Raw genomic sequence first — 24,097 nt, forward strand, 5'->3', positions numbered from 1 at the left:
TTCTACATGATAAAAACTAAGTTTTTAACAGATGGGCACGACCTTTCAGCGAACGTCTAAATATAAACGATATTGAAGGAGGTTACAACATAGACAATCAACAAAATCTACGTCAACTATACAGTGAAGACCCAACAAGAGAAGAAGTGTCAAATGCTGCCCTAAAACTCAAGGACAATAAAGCCTCCGGAATCGATGTCGAAAATGTATAAAAAAGGTGGTGATCAACTTTTTGCAGCAATCCATAAATTAATAGTACTTATATGACAAAATGAATTGATACCAGAAGAGTGGCTAAAGGGAGTAACATGTCCGTTGCATAAAAAGGGTGATCAACTGGAGTGTAAGAACTATAGAGGTATTTGTTAGCATCTGCGTATAAAATCTTCGGCAATGTATTGTTTGAAAGACTAAAAAATTTTACAATGGATATTGTTGGTCAATATCAATGCGGATTTACTGCTGGAAAGTCAACTACACGTCAAATTCAAGCACATAGGCAGATTCTAGAAAAGTCACACACCATGGTCTGTGTACCTAGAAGAACATATCCAAGAAGTATCAAATTGTCAGAATTTAGAATCAATATTCCATATATTATAATATAGAAAATTTATTGAAAGTTTTACCACACTGTACTATATATACTATGGATATTTTATATACTTACTCTAAGTGTTTTTTATATATAATTGAATATATTTTATAATTATTAAAAGAATCTGACAACTTAGGTACTATGTGCATATTTTTCATTTTGGAATCCGATACTACTATTATTGAATCAATAGCAACAATATCTCTTAAAAAAGGTTAATTAATCCAATTTTGAATTATCAAGATCATGAAAATATTGAATCTCTAAAGTAAGTAAATGAAAATATGTATACACCTACTTTTATAATCATTTATTAACAACTATTTACAATATTTTCTCAAAATATAGATTGTAACGAAATATTATGGCTACCACCTAAGGTATTATTATAGAGGGTTGAAAATTGGGGACAGAAACTATTGGGGTGGAGATAGGGGAAGCAAAATAAACGAAACTTAAACGAACGGCACTCAGGGTTTATTTGGAGTAGCTGGGTCGTGTATAAGTGAATGAAACAGGGGGATTAAATAGGGGCAACTACAAAAAATGAAACAGATGGGTACTTACATGAATCTATTAGACAAATGGGTAACAAAACAACAACAAGAAGGACCTCTAGCTATTTAAAATAAGGACGTCGCTTCGAAGAATCCTTATCTTGCTGGATGAAGGAAAAAGGCTCTTCCTTCCTAAAAAAGAAACACAAAAGGGGTTAGGAGACTTTTCTTAAACATTTATTACTGTCTTACCACAAACAGTTACAGATATTAAATGGTACAAAATATATATGATATAAATAGTTACAAAGATTTATACCAAAAATAACAAAGAAAACTTACATGTCATTATCCTTTTACAAACTCGAGAGATGCTACAAAACTTGCAAAAAATTAATGGGCTATGAACTGTGGCAAAAAAAAATTATTACAAATAAAGATATCTTTTTAGATAAACTATGTATAGGGGTTAACCTTCTTTTAAAAACAAAACAACTCATGTCAAAAATAATAAAGCTAGCTGTCATATGTCAACATTAAATTTAAAACAAAGTAATTAAAATGACAAAAATATTTGGACCCCACCATGACATCACCATAAACCAGTATAAGATCAGAACCAATATCGAATTAAAAGCACTTTACAATGACGCCCATATTGTCCAAGAAATTAAATCACAGCGACTAAGATGGGCAGGCCACGTGCACAGACTGCATAACGAGAGACTTGTAAAACTGGTATTGGAGGAGATTCCCACAGGCAAAAGACCACTCGGACGTCCCAGAATGCGATAGAGAGATAACATCCAAGCAGATCTCCGGAAAATGAACATTCCATTCCATAGGTTGATGGAAGACCGAACAAATTGGAAAAAAGTTGTACAGTCAGCCAAGACCCACCCAGGGTTGTAGCGCTACGTGATGATGAATTAAAATGACAGCTAACCACGCCCTAAAACTTAAAATTTTAATTATTACAATATTTTTAAATTGTATGAAAGCAATTATTATTTATATTAAAAAAAATGTCTATTTTTACTTTAAAATTTAAAACAAAACAGTTACCTTGATTTCACTAAAATGCACTGAAATTTCTGGGGGTGTAAACTAGATTTATTAAAATTTCTGGGGGTAGAAATGAAACGACAACCAGGGATAAGAAAATGAGGGTGGAAGCTAGCACTGGCTGGAACACAAACCTTGAAAACTCGTCTCCTTTAAAGACTGGAACAGGTACAACATAATGGCGACATGAGGTTATCTTCAAAACTGATGTAAAACGCCATTTCAAATCTCTCATATGAGATATGGCACTCAACAAAAAAAACAGTGATTACTCGTTCAAAGTTGACACATTACTTTGAGTAAAAATCACTTTTTCTTCGACAAATTTGCCGGCTTCTGCAAACTACATAATGACGTGTTTTCCGTTTGACCAAATCTTCAAACCTCAACTTAAAACTGGATCTGCACTATTAACTGCCACAATACTACCCAACTTCACTATCTCCGATAACAAAAAAAAAACAATAAGGAAAAACCATGACGAATTAGAAGGAAAATTCGGACTAAACGCTAAAGCTTACCGCTCTTGACCACGCCTCAGCGAGAGTGAGTTAATTCTTAAAAATCATTCGCTTCTCAATTTGGTATAAACAAAACACTTACTCGCCCTCGGTTTTTGTGGAATTAAATGGGTACCAATATTAAATTCCACAAAAACCCTTCCCGCAAAACACAAAGAAAGAAAAGCTACTACAAACGACGACACGCCCCCTCACGCCGAAACCAGTGGAGGGGAGGCGAGTAGAAAATATAAATATGGCTTCCGCAGTACAACGCGGAGTTTCAGTTTACAAGCGAAGCAGTAACATCTCCAGAAGATGCCAACCCCTAGTGTTGGCGAAACGTCGAGAATTAATCTCAGAAGACAACGGCCCCTAACAGCCCGAAAAAACACTTTAACAAGTTAGACGATGGCTGTGAAAGCCTAACGCATTTTATCTAAAATGGTTTATTTTCGACCTCGGTGACGCTAAGATGAATTGAAAGAATTCGGTTTTTAATACGTACGAATAAGGGAATTTCAGTATATACCAAAAAATTTGCAAATGCTACAAGACCACTGTCGGTTTACTTAATCTTAACCTTTTAAAAAAGTCTTTATCATTACAAAAATTAAAATGTTCAAGTCTACATCAAATATTATATTCTCGCTAAGTTTATAAACCTTAAACATCATACTGATCATACTCTCCGATTTCATTAAATCTTTTAATATCGATGTCTCTCTAATAACTTACACTAAACAACAATATTTAGAATATATTTTTGATTTTGCGATAACCTACAACATAATGACGAACTACATAATCATATCTGTTCATATTTCTCTACTAGGTGACGCTAGAATTTTAAATCTAAACATAAAGCTTTAAATTATTTTGTATTAAATTCTACTTTAAACATATTATTAAAATTAATTATTAATTATACTAATATGTAATTAATACAGTATTATTAATTGAACGTATCGTTTCAAGAACAATATATGATTGAAATGTCAAGTGGTGGTAGTTCAGATTTTTTTCCTAGATGGCGTCGTTAGTTTACTGGACAAAAAGTGTGATTTGTCATCATAGTCTTTTATATAGATAGATCCAAAATCATACATACAGTGTAGGTAAAAGTTTATGGTCGGTATTGACCTTACGTGAGATGGAGTGAGAAACACCTGTTTAAAATGAGTGGAAATAATAGAAAAGGGGAAATTCAACGTTGCCAAGCTTATTCGTTTTATTTGACCTGTTGTCTTTTTAGCATTTGAACAATGTTTTAAGATAACAAAATTTGGGCGAAATGGATTTAAATGGCAGCTTACTGTTTTTTATTGGGAATATGCCACAATTTTACTTTACGTAATAATAAGTGTAATATATAATATATTAAGTGTATTATAACATTTTGATTTCCACTTCCGAAATCGTTTTATATAAATACAATTTATTAATGATTCGTATTTTAAGTACGATTTCCGAATTAAAAATCTAAACATCAAAATAAGCTTATTTTAAAGTCAGATTGTGCCTTATTTCCAAGAAAAATAATTAACTGCATATAACGCCACAAACTTCATAGAAAATTATTTGGCAACATCTCGTGTCGCGTGGTCACAGCCTCGAATCAAAGTAGGGACACAGGTAACGAGAACGAGTAGAGATGGGCCAATGCTTTTTAAATTCATTCTTTTTTTTTCGAATCCTGAGAAAACTAATAAATATTTTTAAAAAATTTAAACGCAGAATGAAAGAATACATTATTACCGAGAGCCGAAAGTGCCTGAAAACTTCTATAATGTTTCTTTTAATAAGTTATAGGGGTGAAAAATAGAGAAAATTTAGTGTGATTTTGAATTTCAAATATCTCATTCAAAAAAACTTCTTGTTTATTCTAAGGGACTTTCGGCTCTCGGTAATAGTGTAATCTTTCATTCTGCGTTTAAATTTTTTAAAAATATTTGTTAGTTTTCTCAGGATTCGAAAAAATGAATGCATTTAAAAAGCATTGGCCTGAAATTTTGCGCCTACAGCTCTTAAAACCGATTTTCGTAAACAAGTAACTATGATTGTTTAACAGTAGTTTCAAGTAAGAGAATACCTACATAAACAAACATAATGACTATTATCGTTTATGTGTATATTTATTGAAGTGAAAGAAACTACTGAAGGATATATTTATTATAACTTGAAAAATAAACTCTTCTTCTCTTCTTCTACTTCTTGGAGATCTTTCGATCTATTTAATTCTGAAGCTGCCTCTGGTTAATTTCCTGGGAGGTAGATTGCCAACTATCCCTCCATCTTTTAATATTCAGAAATTCATTGCAATATTCAGAAAGTGGACCAAAAAAGCTGCATCCTCTACAAATGTGCTTTTTTTGAAAATAAAATTGTTATTCTTATACTAGGTCAATAATTTTGACTAAGAAAAATAATTCTTAATTGAATATTTACAATAACTAAATCCTTTAACGAACTATCAATAAAAAATTGAAATCGAAAATGCAGATCAATCGTAAATCGAAACTCATTCATTAATAAGAATACCTAGTTATAAAAAACAAAGGAAAGAGTTAAGAAGCTGGTTATTTCTATAAAAAAAGAAAAAGAAGATTGTACTAGTGAAAATCAACCAGTACAAGAAAAAGAAACTGATAAAGATGACTTAAGTCCATGGTGTATTTTTGATGAATTAATTGGACATGACTCATCTAAACATACACCTGTATCGAGAGATATAAAAGAAGTCGACATGTATTTGTCTGATGATATTACCCACAAAAAATTTCGAACGGAGATTGGAACTGTCCATTACAGTGGCGGAAAAACCATCGCCATGTATATCCTAACTTAACCACTATATTCATAAAATATTGTAATCTTGTAACAAAATCTGTTCCTTGTGAACACATATTCAAAACCTAGTTTAATTTTAAATAAAAGAAAAACAAGTTTAACAAGAAAAGTGGAAAAACTTATGTTTTTAAAATATCACTTTAGACGATTCGCGATTTAATAATGTGTAATGTAAATGATAGTACTATTTGTATTGTTTAATTTATTTTTCAAGTTATAATAAATATATCCTTCGTTAGTTTCTTTCAATATAATAGCCAATATGTTTGTTTGTGTACTCGCTTATTTGAGACTACTGCTAAACAATCAACTAGTTACAGTTTACGAAAAACGGTTCCGATAAAAATGTCAACGACCCACCTCTAATTTCATGGGTATATTAGGATCGGAAGCAGAGATATGTAAAATATCTCTAATCGGAACTAATCGTCTCACTAATGGCCAATGGGTGTCAATAAGAAATATGGAGGGGAGACCAAGGGGAAATACGACTGTTATCTTTGTCCATTCGCCGAAAATATGATTTTATATCTGTGTTAGATATGCTGTTAAATTTTACCATACCGACCATAAACTTTTACCTACACTGTATAAGACAAAAGAAATACACAGAAGAAGGCTTGGATAGATTGCTTTTGATAGCTCATATATTGAAAATCAAAAAAACTGTGTGAGAGATAGATGGAGAGAGATGTGGCTATTGTATTCGAAGGTTAACTTTTATCTATATAAACAGTAAGCAATTCTTTTTTATATATAAAAACCTTAAAGAAAATTCCAAAACAACATTAACACAAACATTGATCCGAAAACATCCTCTTCGCACAATACACATCATAACTATAAGATTTTTCATCGCGAAGTATAAGAATAGCTGCGAGTACTTACCACAAATCGACGAAGTAGTGACACTAACGACACCTTAAGCCCATTCGACGCTTTTTAACGCGCATCAAATGGCCATTTTTAACGTCAGCGACAACAAAACAGTCCACTGTTTTCATTGGCGAAGGAGAGAAAGTGCAATTTAAGTGATTTAATCAGCAATAATGATATTTAAGGAAAAATAACAACTACAATAATTCCTCGAGTAGATCTTTTGTCCCAAAAAAATGTTGACGCCTGTTAATGGGTTCGTTTGGACGTTGCACTGTGTGTACGCTCAAAATATTGTCGAATAAATTTTTGGATAAATACTTAGATTTTATACTTTGGAAAGTTTATGTCTAGATAGAAATAATGCGAGAAAAAATACAGCATTTAGATATTTTTTAATTTATAAAGTGCCGTAAAGTGATAAATTAATTATTATCATCAATAGCGTCTCTTTGTCAAAATTCATTTAATATTTTTATAAGTGTGCCCTGTTTATTGTAGGGTAGGTATTTGCAGGGATATTTCATGCAGCTTTCTGAAAACTTTGGAAAATATCCTGAACTTTTTCTATGTATTTTACTACTGTACTAATCTAAAATATACCGGGTGTTTCAAAAAGGTATGTCATAAATTAAATCACGCATTCCGGGGGCAAAAATAAATTGATTGAATCCAACTTACCTTAGTACAAAAGTGTACACAAAAAAAGTTCCAGCCCTTTGAAGTTACAAAATAAAAATTATTTTTTTGCATTATCTCCTAAACTACTTGACATTTTGTAATAAAAATGGGCACGTTACTTTCTTGTTCTGAAAGCATTTTTCATAAAAAAGAAATAAACAAAATCTAAGCGCACAGAAAAATTTTAAAGGGGGTGTGCAGCCCTAAATCCCCTCAAACTTTTGAGTACGTTCAAATCAAATGAATGTTGTGGCATCATTAGTTTAACACATTATTTTTTAAAATTTTTTGCCTCATCTCTTTTTTCAAAAAACAGTTTTTATTGAGTTACGGCCCTTTTCATTAACCTTTAAAAAATTACTTGCAACTAAATAAATGGCTTAAATGAATTAACAAGTACAAAAAATGTCTATAACCTCTATAAATATGAAATGTTCAAAATGACCCCCATTTTCTTAAATACACATTCGGTATCGTTTTAAAAAGGAAAACCGAATGCGCTGAAAAATCATATTTTTCTGACGAAATTGATTTGCAGCTTCAATTATTCTAACCCTCAATTGTTGTTCGTCCTCTATTGTTACAGAATGCACTTTCTCTTTCATAAATCCTCAAAAGCAAAAGTCCATGGGGTTAAGACCTGGACTTCTGGGTGGCCAAGAAATAGGTGCGTCACGACCCCTTCCAATCCACCGACCAGGATACTGCCTGCAAAGGTATTCTCGGACTTCATTACTGTAATGCGGTGGAGCGCCATCTTGTAGAAACCATAGATTAATTAACATTATACTCACTATCATTATATGTACCTGAAAAATAACTGACAAAAAGATTAACTATTGCATCACCATTCTGAGCTATTACATCCCCACCTTTATTAGACATTACATTAGGATAAGCACTAGATCCACGTGTAGTACTAACATACCTCCAAGAAGAGTGGGGATTACTTGAAATATTTTCTTGAATATTCTCTAAATAGTTCTTATAACATACTGCTTGTAATGAATTGGAGAGATAGAAAATAGGATCTTGTTGTGGCAAAATAGTTGATGTTATAGTTAATGTTATAATATAATTAATAATATCTACGATTGGTTTTTTCGCAAAATTGGCAAAAATATTGGTTGCTGTAATTTTAAAATAAGATTTCATAAGAAAAATAATTTAAAGCTTTATATTAGTTTATACTTAAACGCCACCTAGCGCCACCTAGGAAAGAAATCTGAACTACAAACTGACATGAATAAAGTTCTTTTATCTGACAGATAAAATGTAATTTATTTTTTTGCCAAATATGATATTTAATAGTGCGAGAATATAATACTAGAGGCAGAATCCACCATTTTAATTTTTGTAATGATACTGTGGCTGTAAAGTTGGAAAAATTCAACCGTTCAAATCTACAGCAATATTCTATAACCTAGCGAGAGATCAAAATGGTGACAATTTTGAAGATGAATTGCTAAATGAACACATTACCGAACTTTTTAAAGTTGAAGATGTTTGAGCTAACCTTATATAATATTTTAGTCTTATGGAGAAACATCAAAAGAATCATTAATATAAATGTATAATTTTTTTATTTGTTATTAAATTTTTCTTATATAATTAAATTTATTTCTGCCACCACAAATTGTATAATTAAAAGAGATATTAAAACATTAGTGTGATTTCTTTGACAATTAATTAAATGTTTCCGAAATAAATTTGACATTTATCTTACAGATAAGTAACCGCAAGATAATTTGACGTGAAAAGACGGGTACATTTTATTCTATGAGTAAATTTCTATCCTCCAGATAACTATCTGTCAGATAGGACAATGTTTATCTGGGGGTAAAAAGACCTGCCCTTTCATGCAAGAAGTTTATTATTTTAAACATTTAATTTTTAATTCTTTTGAAAGTTTATTGATCCTAAAATATGGATTCTCCAAAGGACTTATTGGTTGTACAACAGACTAAAATATCATTTTGTTGTCGTCCTAGCGTTAAATAGGAGGAAGACAGAAAATATTAAGCGGAGTGATTGTAGATGCAATTGATTGGATCCCCAGTCGTATGGGTTCGGGCAAAATCACTAGTAGTAAATAACAAAGGTCGATAAAGTTCTTTTTATAGTGTTAAAAATGGATTCATTCCAGTAAACGTGTGTCAAAATATGTCTTACATGTAAATAAATCTATTAAAGCAATCAAAACCATTATCAAGATGACATTTTGAAGCCTCTCTCGCGACTCAGTTTTAAGACCATATAAAGTGTAAGTCTGTTTGTAGCCATAATTTTTAATTATTTTAATCAAGTATCTAACAAAATTTACAGAATTAACCACAGCTCTTTAGTATTTAAGAGTTACAAAAATATAGCACAAAAAACTCATTTTCAAATAAAACGGCATAGGGTGGCATAATGCCAGGTAATAATTTAACTCATACAAATACCAACATACTGATAATATGAAGGACAAAAAAGTACGCCGTTATTGATTAACAAATTTGGCCTTGGTTATGTAAACTTTCAATATCAACTTCGGCGAGTACAGCCTATCCAAAAATTAATAGAATTACTGTAAAAAGAGTGGATGAGGTCTGGATTTAATGGTGACCTTGTTTCAATTAATTCCAGGGATCTTTGGGAGTGTCGTGTCGAATTTGCTTCGTAGTCCAGTCAACCAATCGTTACGAAGTGGATAAAAAATATATGATTTGTATATTTTATTGAAAAAAAAATGTATTACACTTTATTTGATATTGAGAGAGAGTTATAAATCTCGATTATTTAAAATATTTATATATTATTCCTAGCATCGTTTTGAATGGCTTGATTAAGCTTATGTATACTGTTTACTCAACGGTACTATTTATTCTATGCTGTCGAACGCAAGAACTATAAACAAGCATGCATTACAAATAATAAGATATGCGAACGATATAACCATAGTAGCAACAGATAAAAAGGCATTAAAGAAAACCTTCCAAGAAATAGAAAACGAAGCCAAACTGGGAGGACTGGAAATAAATGAAAATAAAACAAAATACATAAACGTAAGCAAGAAAAAAAAACACAAATGACAGAACTGGCAATAGATGCACACAGTTTCGAAGAAGTTGAAACATTCAAATATTTGGAAGTACTAGTCAACAGAAGAAATGCAAGTGTAGATATAAAAAGAAGAATTCAAATGGGAAATACAGCGTTTTATTCAAATAAAAAAAATGTTTCGAGATAAGAAGCTAAACCGAATCACAAAAATGAAAATCTACAAAACGACCATCCATAAGATCAATAGTAGTACATGCTGCAGAAACATTTACATTAACAGCAAGAGAAGAAGAGCAATTGAAAGTTTTTGAGAGGAAGATTATCAGAAAAACGCTGGGACCAAAGAGGAAAAACGAAGAGAATGCAAGACAATGGATGAATCACGAAATACAAGAATGGATGAGTCAAGAGAACATAGTTAGAGCAATTAGAGTTATAAAAGAATGGATACCATCAGGTAAAAAAACCAGAGGGAGTCCTATACTGAGATGGAGACCAAGTGGAAGAAGACTTAAGGAGTATGGAAATTAGAAATATAGAAAGGACAATCAAAGAGAAAAAAGAATGGAGAAAAATAGTGGAAACAGCAAAGTCACACCATAAACTGTAAAACCAAACCCAGAATGGGATGATTCCCACCCAAAGTGTGTAGTTTATTTACAACGCTATAGATATTCACTTCATCGTTCCTTGTTAGAGATTGCTAAATGCATACTTCGGTAATTATTTGTCGATTGCAACTGAGTTGCTATCAACAAGTCCTTACAGATACTCCGTCTAAGGACTAGCAACGCTAGTGGAGTCCTATGTGCCATGAGATAAATTTTTTATTAATATATCTTTTATAAAGGAAAATTTTTAAATAAAAATTTTGTCTTCACTTCCTCTCTAAACCATAGTGTATTCCTTTTTGATATGTTAGTGTTCGTTACTTTCCTCTCTCTAAGTACTTCTGTTGCTGCGTTAACTATGGCATTTTTGAGTTTTTTCCCAGCTTTCCTTGACGTTATCGTTATCTAATATTTCATTCTTAGCAATCTTTTCTGACCTAGAACCTTGGACATGAAATTATGATTGGCAGGGATAATCAGACCCATGAACTGAAGAGCATAATCGGTCTTGGTTGGGCAGCACAGGGAAAACTGAGAGAAACTTTTAAAAGTGATCTGCCTACATGCCTGAAGAGAAAAGTATTTGATCAATGTATCCTACCAGTGTTGACATAAGGAGCACAAACACGTACTTTAACAAAAGCCTTGTCTACCAAACTGTCAATTACACAGAGAAGAATGGAGCTAACGATGTTAGGAATAACTTTGAAGACTAAAATGGAGATGAGCAGGACACATAGCTAGAATGACGGATGGGCGATGGATAAAAAGGCTATTGGAATGGAGACCAAGCGAAGACAAGACCTACACGATGGACTGACGATGAATCTTTCCTGTTATTATTTTTCTATATAAAGGTGCATATTGATGCTTTCAAAACTTCTGGAGCAACAAATTTTTAAATATAAAGCTTGTTAGGATATCAGGAAAGTGTTTAATGATAAAGAAAAACAATTATTTATATGAAGACTATTTCAAAAATAAATTATTGTCTATCTAAATAACAAGTTCAGGAATTGGCTTATAAATTTGCTCTGGTAAACAACAAACCTTCTTTCCCTTCTACATGGAATGAAAATAAAATTACAAAAAAAAGAATGGATAAAAATATTTTTGAAAGGGAATTCTTACGAATGTTGCCTTGCCATTAGAAAACCTGAAAAATCTAGCATTTCACGATCAACTGAGGAAGACGTCCATAAAGACTTTGGGCCGTTCCCTCCAGAAAAAATTTGGAATCAAGATGAGACCTGTGTGACCACTGTAAAAAATTCCTCAGAAGTTGTTGCACCTAAAAGTATAAAATAGGTTGTTTACGAACCAGTAGCAGCGCATGGAGACCTTATAACAGCCTCTGCTTGTGTCAGATCTTTAGGAAATCACATACCACCAATGATGGTATTCCCCAGAATGTATTTATTTTAAAGATTATGTTGAAAAGAGCACCTCTAGGGACAATTGATGGAGCTTACCCTTCAGGTAGATCCACTGAAAAGTTGTATTTAAAATTAATAAAATATTTTATAAAACACACTAAACTGTACTACACGACGTACTACCATCAATCAATCAAATCATGGCTTGTCAATAACCGTGGAAAAGAGTTAATATTTAAAGTATTGCAGAATGTGTTATCCCAGAACATTTACCCCTGCCAACATTGCAAGTGGCTTCAAGAAAGCAGTCATTTTTGGCAATATAAATATCCCTAAGTTGTAAAATCTAGTCATTTTCCGTCTACTGCATAAGAAGATGTAACTTCTGTCGTCAAGAGACCCCTTTAATAGTGTAAGATATATTATAATTATCTTAAATATCTCTATTTTATTATTATATTTTTCGTTTCTTCAGGACCTTAATTTTGATCGGTGCTCTGGAAAGTTTCGCCGTCAACTTTTTTTTTAAATTTAGACCAATACAATATGAAAATTATTTTCCTTTTAACTTTTTAAAACAAATAACCATAGACTCCTTTGTGGCAAACAATAACTTTATCATAAAAGAAATCAAACTTTGACCTCATCACACAACGATAAAGCAAATATTGAAGCCAAAAATGAAAACAAAGGCAGACAAAAACCTTATTTTGCCAATGCTGATGAGCGAATCGGAAACATGGACTATCTCTAAAGCATTTTAAAGAATTTGTGCTAGTTCCCAATAAAAATTGTGATAAATAATATTAAAATTCCACAAGAAAATAGCTTCAGAAAAATCTCTAAAACAGATAAAAACCTTTTACAGCAAATGATCCTGAAAGGAATTATTGGTAGCATAATATGTGAAAAAGTCACTAAATGACAAACTACGACTATGAAATAGATTATAACAAATACAAATAAATACCAAGAAAAATTTCTCACAAAAAGAGAAGATGAAGACGCTCTCAACTTGTAATTTTAGTAAAAACAATTTTTTGGGAAAAAAAGTTGAAAAAAAATTGGCGCAGTTAACTCTGTAGTATTTTTTATTTTTCCCTCCCTTCTCTAATGAACTGCCATTATGTTCTAATCTTTTCAAAGTATGTTGTTAGTTTGACAGTAAATTCAGTTGATTTTTAATAGTAAACCTAGGGACTTAAAGGTCGTAAATTGCTCGGCCTATAAAATGTTATTTCCTTCAGACCACGTGTCTACCATTCTCTGAGTTATTCAATTTCTAATTTGCCTAAACAAAAGCTTTATGATACTCGTGGTAATTGTTTTTACTCACACAAATTATAATTACCTTAAATGTTTCTGAGGCTATTATGATATTTGAGAATAAAAGTTTTGATTATTCAATTATTTGAAAACGCCAACGTTTAATATATATATATATATATATATATATATATATATATATATATATATATATATATATATATATATATATATATATATATATATATATACTACTAAGGATTTCCACAGTTTTCACTGTCTTCCTTCACTTAACCGTTTTCTCCAATTTTCCCTGTCATTCCAGTCTCCATCTCGCAGGGTTCTTTTCTCCATAGCCTCGTCGATTTCATCTCTGAATGACCTTCGGGGTCTTCCTCTCTTTCTTCTTCCAATCGGGCTCCATTCTGTGATTTTGTTTATCCAGCGTCCTCTGTCTGCTCTTCTGACATGGCCGTACCAGGATAGTCTCTTCTCCTCTATATAGTCGATTATGTCTGATTGCACTCCCATTCTCCGCTTAATCTCTGCGTTTTCAATTCTGTCTCTTCTCCTCAGGAACTCCATTTCTACTGCTCTTATTCTACCTCTATTTCTCTTGTTTATTGTCCAGTTTTCGGACCCATATGTCAGGATACTTCTTGACAGGGTATTATATATTCTCTTTTTTGTCTTTATCGTAATGTTCTTATCCCACAACACTGAGTTTAGTTGTCTTATACAGTTTCTTGTTTGTCTCAGTCTGTTATTTATATCTTCTTTTGTTGTTCCCTGGTTCGATATTATGGTTCCTAAATACTTGAATTTATCTGTTCCATTTATTTGTCTTCCCTCGTCTATCTCTAGGTTTCTCATATCCTTGTTTTCTGTTGTTAGGTATTCGGTTTTCTCTAAGTTTATTTTCATTCCGTTGTTTTTATATTCTTCTTCTAGTTTTCTGAGCATAAAGCTGAGATCTTCTTCATCTTGTGCGATGACTACTTGATGGTCGGCAAAACTTAAGGTGTATAGGTATTCGTCTCTTACTGGTATGCCCATTCCTTCGCACTTTCTCCTCCATGGTTTGAGTGTCTTTTCCAAGAATATTTTAAACAGAGTAGGGGACGTAGCACAGCCTTGTAGAAGTCCTTTTGTCGTCTTAAATGGATTGTAGGCTTTATTTCCACATTTAATAGTTACTTTGTTTTCTTTGTATAGTGCTTTAACTGCTTTTATTAGTGTTTGTCGGATTCCGAGATCATTCATTGCTTCCCATAATTTGACTCTAGGTATTGAGTCATATGCTTTCTTTAGATCAACAAAGGCCAGATGGACCGGTCTACCTTCTGCCATTTTCTTCTCTATCAGTTGTTCTAATGTGTACGTATGATCTAGGCATGATTTTCCTACTGTGAACCCTGCTTGGTCTTCTCCAATTTTTCCTATTATTTCAGTTTCTAGTTTTTCTTTAATAATTTTCCCGTAAAGTCTACCTACCGACGATATTATACTAATTCCTCTATAGTTTTCACATTTTTTCCTGTTTCCTTTCTTATGTATGGATGTGATGTATGCTTGTGTCCATTTCGCAGGTATTTCTTCTCCATTTAGTCCTCTTTCGAACATTCTATGTAGCATGCGGAATAACTTTTCCGTTCCGTTTTTAATTAGTTCGTTTGGTATTCCTCCGGGTCCTGTGGCTTTTTTGTTCTTCAATGTCTTGATTGCTCTCTTAACTTCTGCCAGGCTTATTTCTATCTGGTCGTATGCCCTATTTCCTGCATGTTCTATATTCTCTTCCTGAAATTGGGGACGGTTTTCTGTAAGTAGTTCTACGTAGTATTCTTGCCACTCGTTTTCACTAATTTTGCCGATCTGGGTTTTCTCTGTCTTATTTCGTTGAAGTGCTTTTAATATTCGCCATGATTCTGAATTTCTCGTTCCTCCGATATGTCGTTCTATCTCTGTGCATGCTTGTTCCCATCGTTCGTTCTTTTCATTTGTTACTCTTTTCTTTACCTCTCTGTTTTTCGCTCTATATAGGTCTAAGTCTTCCTGTTTTTTGGTGTTTAGGTATTTTATGTGTAGTTTTTTCTTTTCTTTTATGCATTTCAATGTGTCTTCCCTTAATTTGATATTCTGATGGGTGTTCCTTTGGTTGTCTTCTCCAAGAGCTTCTAAGGCCGCTGAAATCAGGCAGGTTTTTATGTGTTCATGCATTTCATCTAACGTGTCATATCTGAATTCTTCTAGTTTTTGGTCTAGTCTTCTTTTGTATAAATCTTTTATTGATTCTTCCTGCAATAGATGTAATTTGAGCCTCTTTTCGTTTATTGTCGTTCCCGTTGTAACAATCGATGTATGTTTTTGTTTTGTCCAGATATAGGGGAATTCCATCCATGCCACCACAAGTTTGTGATCTGTTCCACACTCTGCCCCTCTTTTCACTCTGGTGTCTTTCACTTTGATGGATCTTTTGTGGTTCATGATAATGTAGTCAATAATGGATCTTAGTTTTCTTGTCTCTTGAGTCCATGTGTACTTATGTATATTTTTGTGTTTGTAGAATCCGTTCATAATTTTCAAATCATTTACTTCACATAGTTCTACCAATCTTTCTCCGTTGTCGTTAATTGTGTCTTCTCCAAATGGGCCAACTGTTCTGTCATTGTCTTTTCTTCCGACTCTTCCATTTAGATTCCCCACTATTATTATTTCTTGTTTAGGTTTTCTCTTATCCATTTGTTCTTGAAGTTGTTCGATAAATCGTTCTTTCTCATTGGCTGGACTGTCTTCCGTTGGACCGTATGTTGCTAGTATTATAATTTCTCTGCCATACATCTTGATTTTCAGTTTGGCAATTCTCTCGTTTATGGGTTCCCAATCGTCTATAGATTTTTCCCATTTCTTCTTTAGTAGAATTCCAACTCCAGCTTTTGCGCGGTCTTTCTTTTCTACTCCGCTCCAACAATGGGTTAGTTCCCCTATTCTTTCCGTGCCGTTTCCTTTCTTTTTTGTTTCCGTTGTGACGAGGATATCGAGATTCATCTTTTCGAATTCTGATGTTACTTCACTGGCTTTTGTTCTCCAGCCCTGCATATATATATTTATATATTATATATTGTGAGAAAACTTTCTTGGGAATAGGTTCATTTAAAATTAAATATTATTAAAAGCTTTTTATTTGAGTTGACGTTTCGACAGGTATTCCGTCTTTATCAAAATTATTTTTAAAATTATCGATTATTGTCTACTTGACAGTCTGTCAAAATATTAATAAGTTTCTTAATTGTGGTTTATTGGAAAGTAATACGTTTGATGATTTTGTTAAAATGTTAAAATTAATTTTATTTAATAAATTCATTTCTTTTTTGTCATTTATAGCGTTTGGGCACTGTTCATATTGGTCATATTTCTCTTTATTGTATTTTGTTCTACTTTTAAAATTTTCGTTTGCTCAAACTTGAAAGTGTGATTTTGTTGTTTTTCATGTATGGTAAAGTATCATTTTAAGTTAATGTTTTTGGGAAGCAGGAAAGTACAAAAATTTAACTTGAACAATTTTTCAGTATTTGTAATAACACCTATATAAAGATTTTGAAAAATATTGTCCTAAAACAATAATATTTAGGGCAAGTATATCGAGGACGAAACCGTATTTGTCGACTTTCGTAAAACTGATCACCGGAAGCGAAATATCCGTCGTTGGTCATTAAAAATTGGCTTAGATTAAATTCAGTGTCATTGTTCAGCAGTCTGCGGCCTAAATAGTAACCGAACTGGGGCAGAATTAACCGACTATAAGGTTTCAAAGTCCGACAAACCGTTGAACCAACTACCAACAACCACCACCGACTGATGTGCGAGGTCACATGCCAGAATATTTCTGTCTGAAGGGCAGTGGCGGAGTTTGTCATTCTCTAACGATATTCACTTACCTACCCCAATAGGCGAAGAACTATTAAAACTTCAAAATACAAAAAATATAATGAGTGGTCTTAAAATCATTACTGTAGACATTACAATATGAAGTGAAATTGTGAGATTTTGTAAGTAGCATTTCTAGATTAAAAATTATTCAGTTTCCTTCTTTGGTTCAAGTTGGTCGTTTATTAAAATAGCCCAATGCTGTAAACATTTAAATACTAAAAGAAATAAATTTACTTTCTTATATAGTAGAAGCCACAGTTATAATGCAGTGCAGGTAAGATAGGCAATGAAATATACAAGTAATGAGTAGATGAAATATACAAGTAATGAAAAATACCAGTAGAGGGGCTCAAATCGGAGTTCGTACCATTGCCCAAAAAACAGGAGCAAAAGTTTGTGAAGACTATAGGACCATAAGCCTAATAAGCGATCTGCTGAAGCTGTCTTTAAAAGTTATCTACAAAAGAATTTACCGGATGTACAAGGAACAAATTGCGCCCAATCAGTTTGGATTTGTGAACACCGTTGGTACGAAGGAAGATTTATTTAACGTGCAAGTATTGTTTCAGAGCAAAATATTACTAAGAATCATTAAACGCCGTTTGCAACAATACTTAGACAAACAAATTCCCCAAGAACAAGCAGGCTTTGTCAAAGGGAAGGGTACGAGAGAGCAAATCCTTAATATGCGGCAGCTCATAGAAAAGGCCCGCGAATTTAAAATTCCAATAATAATCTGTTTTCTAGACTACCAAAAGGCATTTGATTGTGTGAAGTGGGAAGTTCTCTGGACAGTTCTTCATGAGATGGGAGTTCCAGATCATTTGGCAATATTAATTAAAAACTTATACGAAGATAACTCAGTTAAAATAAGAATTGAAAACCAGCAATCTGATACCTTCAAAACCAGCAGAGGTGTACGACAAGGGTGCATACTATCTCCAGACCTGTTCAATTTATATGGAGAATACATAATGAGGAACGCACTCGATTTATGGAGAGGCGGCATCTCCATTGCAGGAAAAAAGATCTCAAACTTAAGATTCGCAGACGATACAACACTGATAGCAACATCTGAAGAGGAGATGTCGAGACTGATAAAGAGAGTAGAAACCGAAAGCAACAAGTGTGGGCTTAAGATTAATAATCAGAAAACAAAAGTCATGATTGTGGACCACGCGAATATCCTCCAAACAACAGGCGCCCTAAATCAATTCGAGAAAGTAGACGAGTTTACGTATCTAGGATCTTCCTTAAGCAATGCAGCCTCCTCCCATACGGAAATTCGCAGAAGAATAGGGATGGCCAAGAACGCGATGAGTCGACTGTCAAAAATATGGAAGGACCGCTCTTTATCCAAAAATCTCAAAATGAGACTGGTACGGACACTCATTTTTTCAATCTTCAGTTACGGTGCTGAAACATGGACAATAAAATCAGAGGATAGGAAAAGGATTGACGCATTCGAAATGTGGTGCTGGAGACGAATGCTACGATTCTCGAATCAAGCTGCAATCAGTCGATTCTCGAAGAGCTAAAAATTCAGACCAGACTCTCCTCTCAGTGTCTTGCAAATGTTTTAAAGTTTTTTGGCCACATTGCGAGAAGAGACAATGACAACTTAGAAAGACTAATTCTGTGCGGAAACGTAGAAGGACGTAGAGGCAGAGGACGCTCACCTATCCGATGGTCAGATCAAGTACAGAAAGCCACTGGAGAGACGTTTTCCGAGTCCATGAGAGCAGCCCAAAATCGCAAGAGATGGAGAGAATTGACAGCCCGCATTGTAGGAAATCACGATCCTCAGCAATGAGGAAACGACGAGAGAGAGATTGTTTCAGAAATGTAGAGATGTCAGCTGTGATGTTTTTGCATGCCTGATTGACTACAAAAAGGCTTTCGATAGAATCAGGCATGAACAAATGATGGAAGTGCTGAAGAGGACAGGGATTGACGGAAGAGACCTAAAAATAATAGCTAACCTGTATTGGAATCAATCAGCGGTGCTCCCAATAGATGGAGAATATACAGATCAGGTCAAAATCTTAAGGGCAAGAGTGCATAATTTCACCACTGACATTCAATTTGTACTCGGAGCACATTTTTGAAGAGGCTCTAGAAGATATTGATGAAGGCATCTCAATAAATGGAGTCAAACTCAATAACCTGCTGTATGCAGATGATTCAATACTTGTTTCCAATACCATAGAAAGGCATACGGAAACAAGTAGAACATATGGACTGGATATAAACACTTGCAAAATCAAGCTAATGATCATCAGCAAGGAAAACATAACTGGAGCAAATCAGTATGTGAACCAAATGAGAATTTAACGTGTCTCACAGTACAACTACTTGAGAACTATATATCTTATATGTGTGTTCTCAAGTAGTTGTACTGTGAGTTGCATACAAAAACATCACAGCTGACATCTCTACATTTCTGAAACAATACTTGCACGTTAAATAAATCTTCCCTCGTACCAACGGTGTTCACAAATCCAAACTTTTGCTCCCGTTTTTTTGGAAATACAGGGATACTCGCTTCTCGTCCAGGACCCATCAGGACATTTGTTTAAGACATTAATAGAAATAGGTCACGGAAAGGCAGGTAAATATCAATTGGGTCAAAAACATCAAAAACAAAGGATACCTAGAAAGGTTAGCTAAGATTGACTACAGACACAGACTACAGAGACTATAGACATAAGTCTGAATTGTAGATTTTGATTTTTACAAGAAGAGCAGGATAACAAGAGCGACCAAATCTCCTTATTAAGGTTGTTATATATTTACGAGCAGTATTAAATTTTTTAAACCATCTGGAATTTGGGATATGTAGTTGTATAGAAACGTATTGTAATGTTGAGTGGTCGACAAAAGTTTATCAAGAATGCCAAGAAGTTCTCCAACGATCTATTTAATTTGTTTTAGACATAAGAAAAGCGTCAGGAACACAAATTTTCTTATCTGGTAACACTTTAGCTGAAAAGGTTATTTTGCGGATTTAGCAATAGCATCAACATGCTCATTATATTTTATACCAACATGAGCTTTTATTTCTTTCCCATTCTGGGAAAGTCCCGATGGCAGAAAGTCAGTTGGTCGCCCAAGAAAAAGATGGAAAGATGCAGTAACGAGTGATCTACATAACTTAGATCTTACTTAGAGATGTGTAGCCAAGCAGAAGAAATACACTTCCTTATTTCCCATAAGCCAGTATTCTTCTTCTTCTCGTGCCACTCCTAGCCGAGATTGGAAATCATCATGGCCACTGCGACTTTGTTAGCAGCGCGCCTAAAAAGTTCAATCGAACTACACCCGAACCATTCACGTAGATTACGAAGCCACGATATTTTTCTTCTTCCCACACGTCTTTTGCCCTGCATGATATTTCTTAAAAGTTCGTACTTTTCACCTCTCACAATGTGCCCCAAGTATTCCATCTTTCTAGTTTTTATCTCATTTAGAATTTCGCATCTTTTGTCTAAAGTTTGGAGTACTTGCGTGTTAGTGACGCGGTCCATCCATGATATTCTGAGAATGCGCCTATAGCACCACATCTCGAAAGCTTCGATGTTTTTTGTGGTCAACTGTTTTAGTGTCCAAGCCTCTACTCCATACAACAGGGTAGAAAAGACATAACACCGCAGCATTCGTATTCGTAACTTTATATTGATATCACGATTGCAAAAGAGTTTGCGCATTCTATTAAAGACTGATCTAGCGATTTCTATTCTACATCTAATCTCTTTTGTTTGATCAGTATCGTCTGTGATCCAAGCACCTAGATATTTATAACAGGACACACGCTCAATCGTTGTATTGTCTATTACAAGATTAGCTCTGATGTTCTTTGATTTCGTGATTACCATAAATTTAGTTTTTTTCAAATTAATTTTCAAGCCGTAACTGTTACAGTTCATAAGCCAGTATATAACTATAATATTCACTTCATGTTCTGATTCAAGTCTCCCACAAATAAAATTAATTTTCATCAACTAATTAAATTATTTAAAATGCTCTTTTATAGAAATTTACGAACGTCTTTGAGCTAAGGGAGTTTTCAACGTCCCCACGTAGGTACATATAGTTATGTGTGTAAGTGGATGTCGTCGACAACAAAGAAAGGTTCATCAGAGTCGGGTGTATGCTCCGCCGACGGCAAAAGCGTCGGGCGATATGCCCTTGAGTCGTTGGCCCAAGGCCGCCTCCGATGGATCATCGCACAGAAGGAGTACAGGACACGAAACGGCATAGACATATCTCATCCCGTGTATTTGCAGAAAGAACAAACGTTTTATTTTAGACTAGAAAAATTTAATTTTAGTTTTAAATTTACTGCTCATTGTTAACTGTAAGAATAATAAAACAAAGAAGTATTGAAGGGATTTTTTTGAAGGTATTTAGACACATTGCTTTGTGATATTAATAATCCTAGTTTTTTTACTTTGTTTTACTAACTTTTTACACTTTAGTAATGTTATATTAACTAGATGAGCTGGAAAATGAGAAACTAAATACAAAATAACAAATTGAAAACTTTCTACCGTTAATCCTACTGTTATTTTAATACCTGAATTAATTTCAATAAAACTGGAAATACAGTTTAATTTTGTTTTCAAGGAGGAGACTTTTTTTTAAGATTGGGACAAGGGTCACACTTTTCTCACCCTGGGGTCGTTCTACTAATTTAATATGCTACAACTTTCCAGTGATGCTGCTTGGTGCCAATATAGGTAAAACATATTCATATAGAATTTCCATTGACTCAGACAGTTTGACACAGTCAAAAGCTTTTCCTTAATACATGAAGCAAATATATAGTATTTTCCTGTGATCTCTATATTTTTGTAGGAGAACTTATAGGCTGCACAAAGCTTCTTTGGTGCAAAAGCCGGGTTCAAAAGAAAACCAAATTGTTCCATGCTTATATCGGTGTCGTATTTCGGCATATTATATGAAAAACTCTCAAACTTATGTACACCACAGTTTTATTTTTAAATGAGATAAATGTTCTATTCTCCAATCCAAAAGTTTTCCCGATTTTCACGTAGAAAAACGACAACTAATAGCTTTTCCGAGGATTCATCCGGTGTATAATAATAAAACGGGAACTTTTATTTAGGTCACACAATAAAGCACTGCTTCGGAGCACACGGTTTAGAATGAATCTATCGACAGAAGTTTATCACTTTATAACTCCTATCCAAGGATTAGTTGGCCCTTTGGCCGTATCATCGAGTTTAATGAAGTTCAAATTGGAAATTAATGATGAAATTTCAGGGCACGGATAACCTTCTAAGGTGCGAATGAAGTTTCTGTCTTTGATTAAAGTATATTGAAAAGTTGAAAAGACTTTTTTGGTTTAAAGAAAAATAAATGAAGGTAAAAGAATTAGTTAGTAATGAAGTTATACCTAAATAGAACCGTCTAAAGTTTTAAAATTAAGAAATAATTGCTGAATGTGACACAGGTTTCAATATTTCAAATAAACAAACAGTTAAATTGATTGTCTTCTTCCTACCGCAGGTCCAGTGTGATTTTGTACTCGCTTTGGGTGTTTTCTTTTTGGTCTGGTGTTTTGTGTCCTGGTATAGGTTTTCCACCTCTTCAGAACGTGGTTTTGTTTTTTGTGTGGCGGCTGGTTTTTCTTGGTTCGTGAATCCACTGGTGTTTTGCTGTGACTGGTCGTTGGAGGAGCGCACTGGACAATCAGAGGTGAAAGGTATTGATAAAACGGTCCTTTTCAGAATTTATTGATCTAAAAAATATGTTAGTGAAATGTGAATATATGTTTACAAATTGATAATTAGTGAATATATTGAACGCGATCGCGTGAGGGCAGCTGTGGCTATATCTTCTGCAATAGACAGGTATCGTTGTGCAATGGGATCGGGAAACCACAGAAAACCGATCCCTCCCTGTCTAAGAGAGCTCGAAGTGTGCATTTAAAGTTAATGGCGTCGGCGATAGTAGAGGGGAGTTGCCTCCTTTATGTCAATGTATTCATTAGGGAGTTCGTTGCTGGCAAGAGTCAGTAAAATTGCGGGAAGGAAGGGGATTTTGGGTTTAGGTCTTCTTTTGAATACATTGCCGATGGATGAGCAGGTAGTTTTTAGGATGCTTTGGGCTCTGAGATTTTGGCCCCTGATGGTGCTAATTGTGTAACTCCTGCTCAGAGAGGAAAGCCTCTCATTTATGGGCTGGATGTTCGACAGGTAATGTATGAGGGCAGAAGGGTAATCGTGTCGCTTGTTATTTACTCTACCCAGGATTCTCCTCTCCAACGCAAGTAATTTTTGTGTAAGGTGGTCGTGCACCATAATATAGATGTTGGATCTATACTCGACGACCGGCCTGATAAATGTTTTATGTGTGTATGAGTGGCTACCTTGTCACCTCGGGGGAACAATTAAGGGTCTAACCACCTTCTGATATCCCCGGGTTCTCTGTAGAGGGCTTCGGAGTAAATGTCGAGAGTTCCTCTACTTAAGTCCATTTTCGGGTTATGGACTTGGAAAATATTTATCTTCGGTGTCTTGCCTTGAAAAAGGCAAGATATTTCTTACATGACAATTTCTTCGTCGAAATAAAAAAAAAACACCAAGTTAAGTTGAAACAATTCTCAGCCACAGAGTATGGAAAATAAATGCAGGAAGCAGAGCCCCGAGAGCACTAAGCTCTCGGAGAGCCCGTGAGGGACTGACTTGGCTGACCTGAAAATCGCCAATATTTATATGTGCTGTTCGAGAGATTAAATAGGGATTTCCCGGTCAAAAGCCAATGGGAAAATTCGAGCCGG

The 24,097-nt window shown here is 34.1% G+C and overlaps 1 protein-coding gene across 1 annotated transcript in view; it reads right to left on the reverse strand.

The window, feature by feature from the left end:
* Positions 1–24,097, reverse strand: part of LOC140435454 (uncharacterized) — a 114,920-nt gene that overhangs the window by 37,619 nt on the left and 53,204 nt on the right. The gene's annotated exons all lie outside the window — the stretch shown is intronic.

The sequence above is a fragment of the Diabrotica undecimpunctata genome, chromosome 3 (genome assembly GCF_040954645.1).
Source record: "Diabrotica undecimpunctata isolate CICGRU chromosome 3, icDiaUnde3, whole genome shotgun sequence".
NCBI classification, from domain to species: Eukaryota; Metazoa; Arthropoda; class Insecta; order Coleoptera; family Chrysomelidae; genus Diabrotica; species Diabrotica undecimpunctata.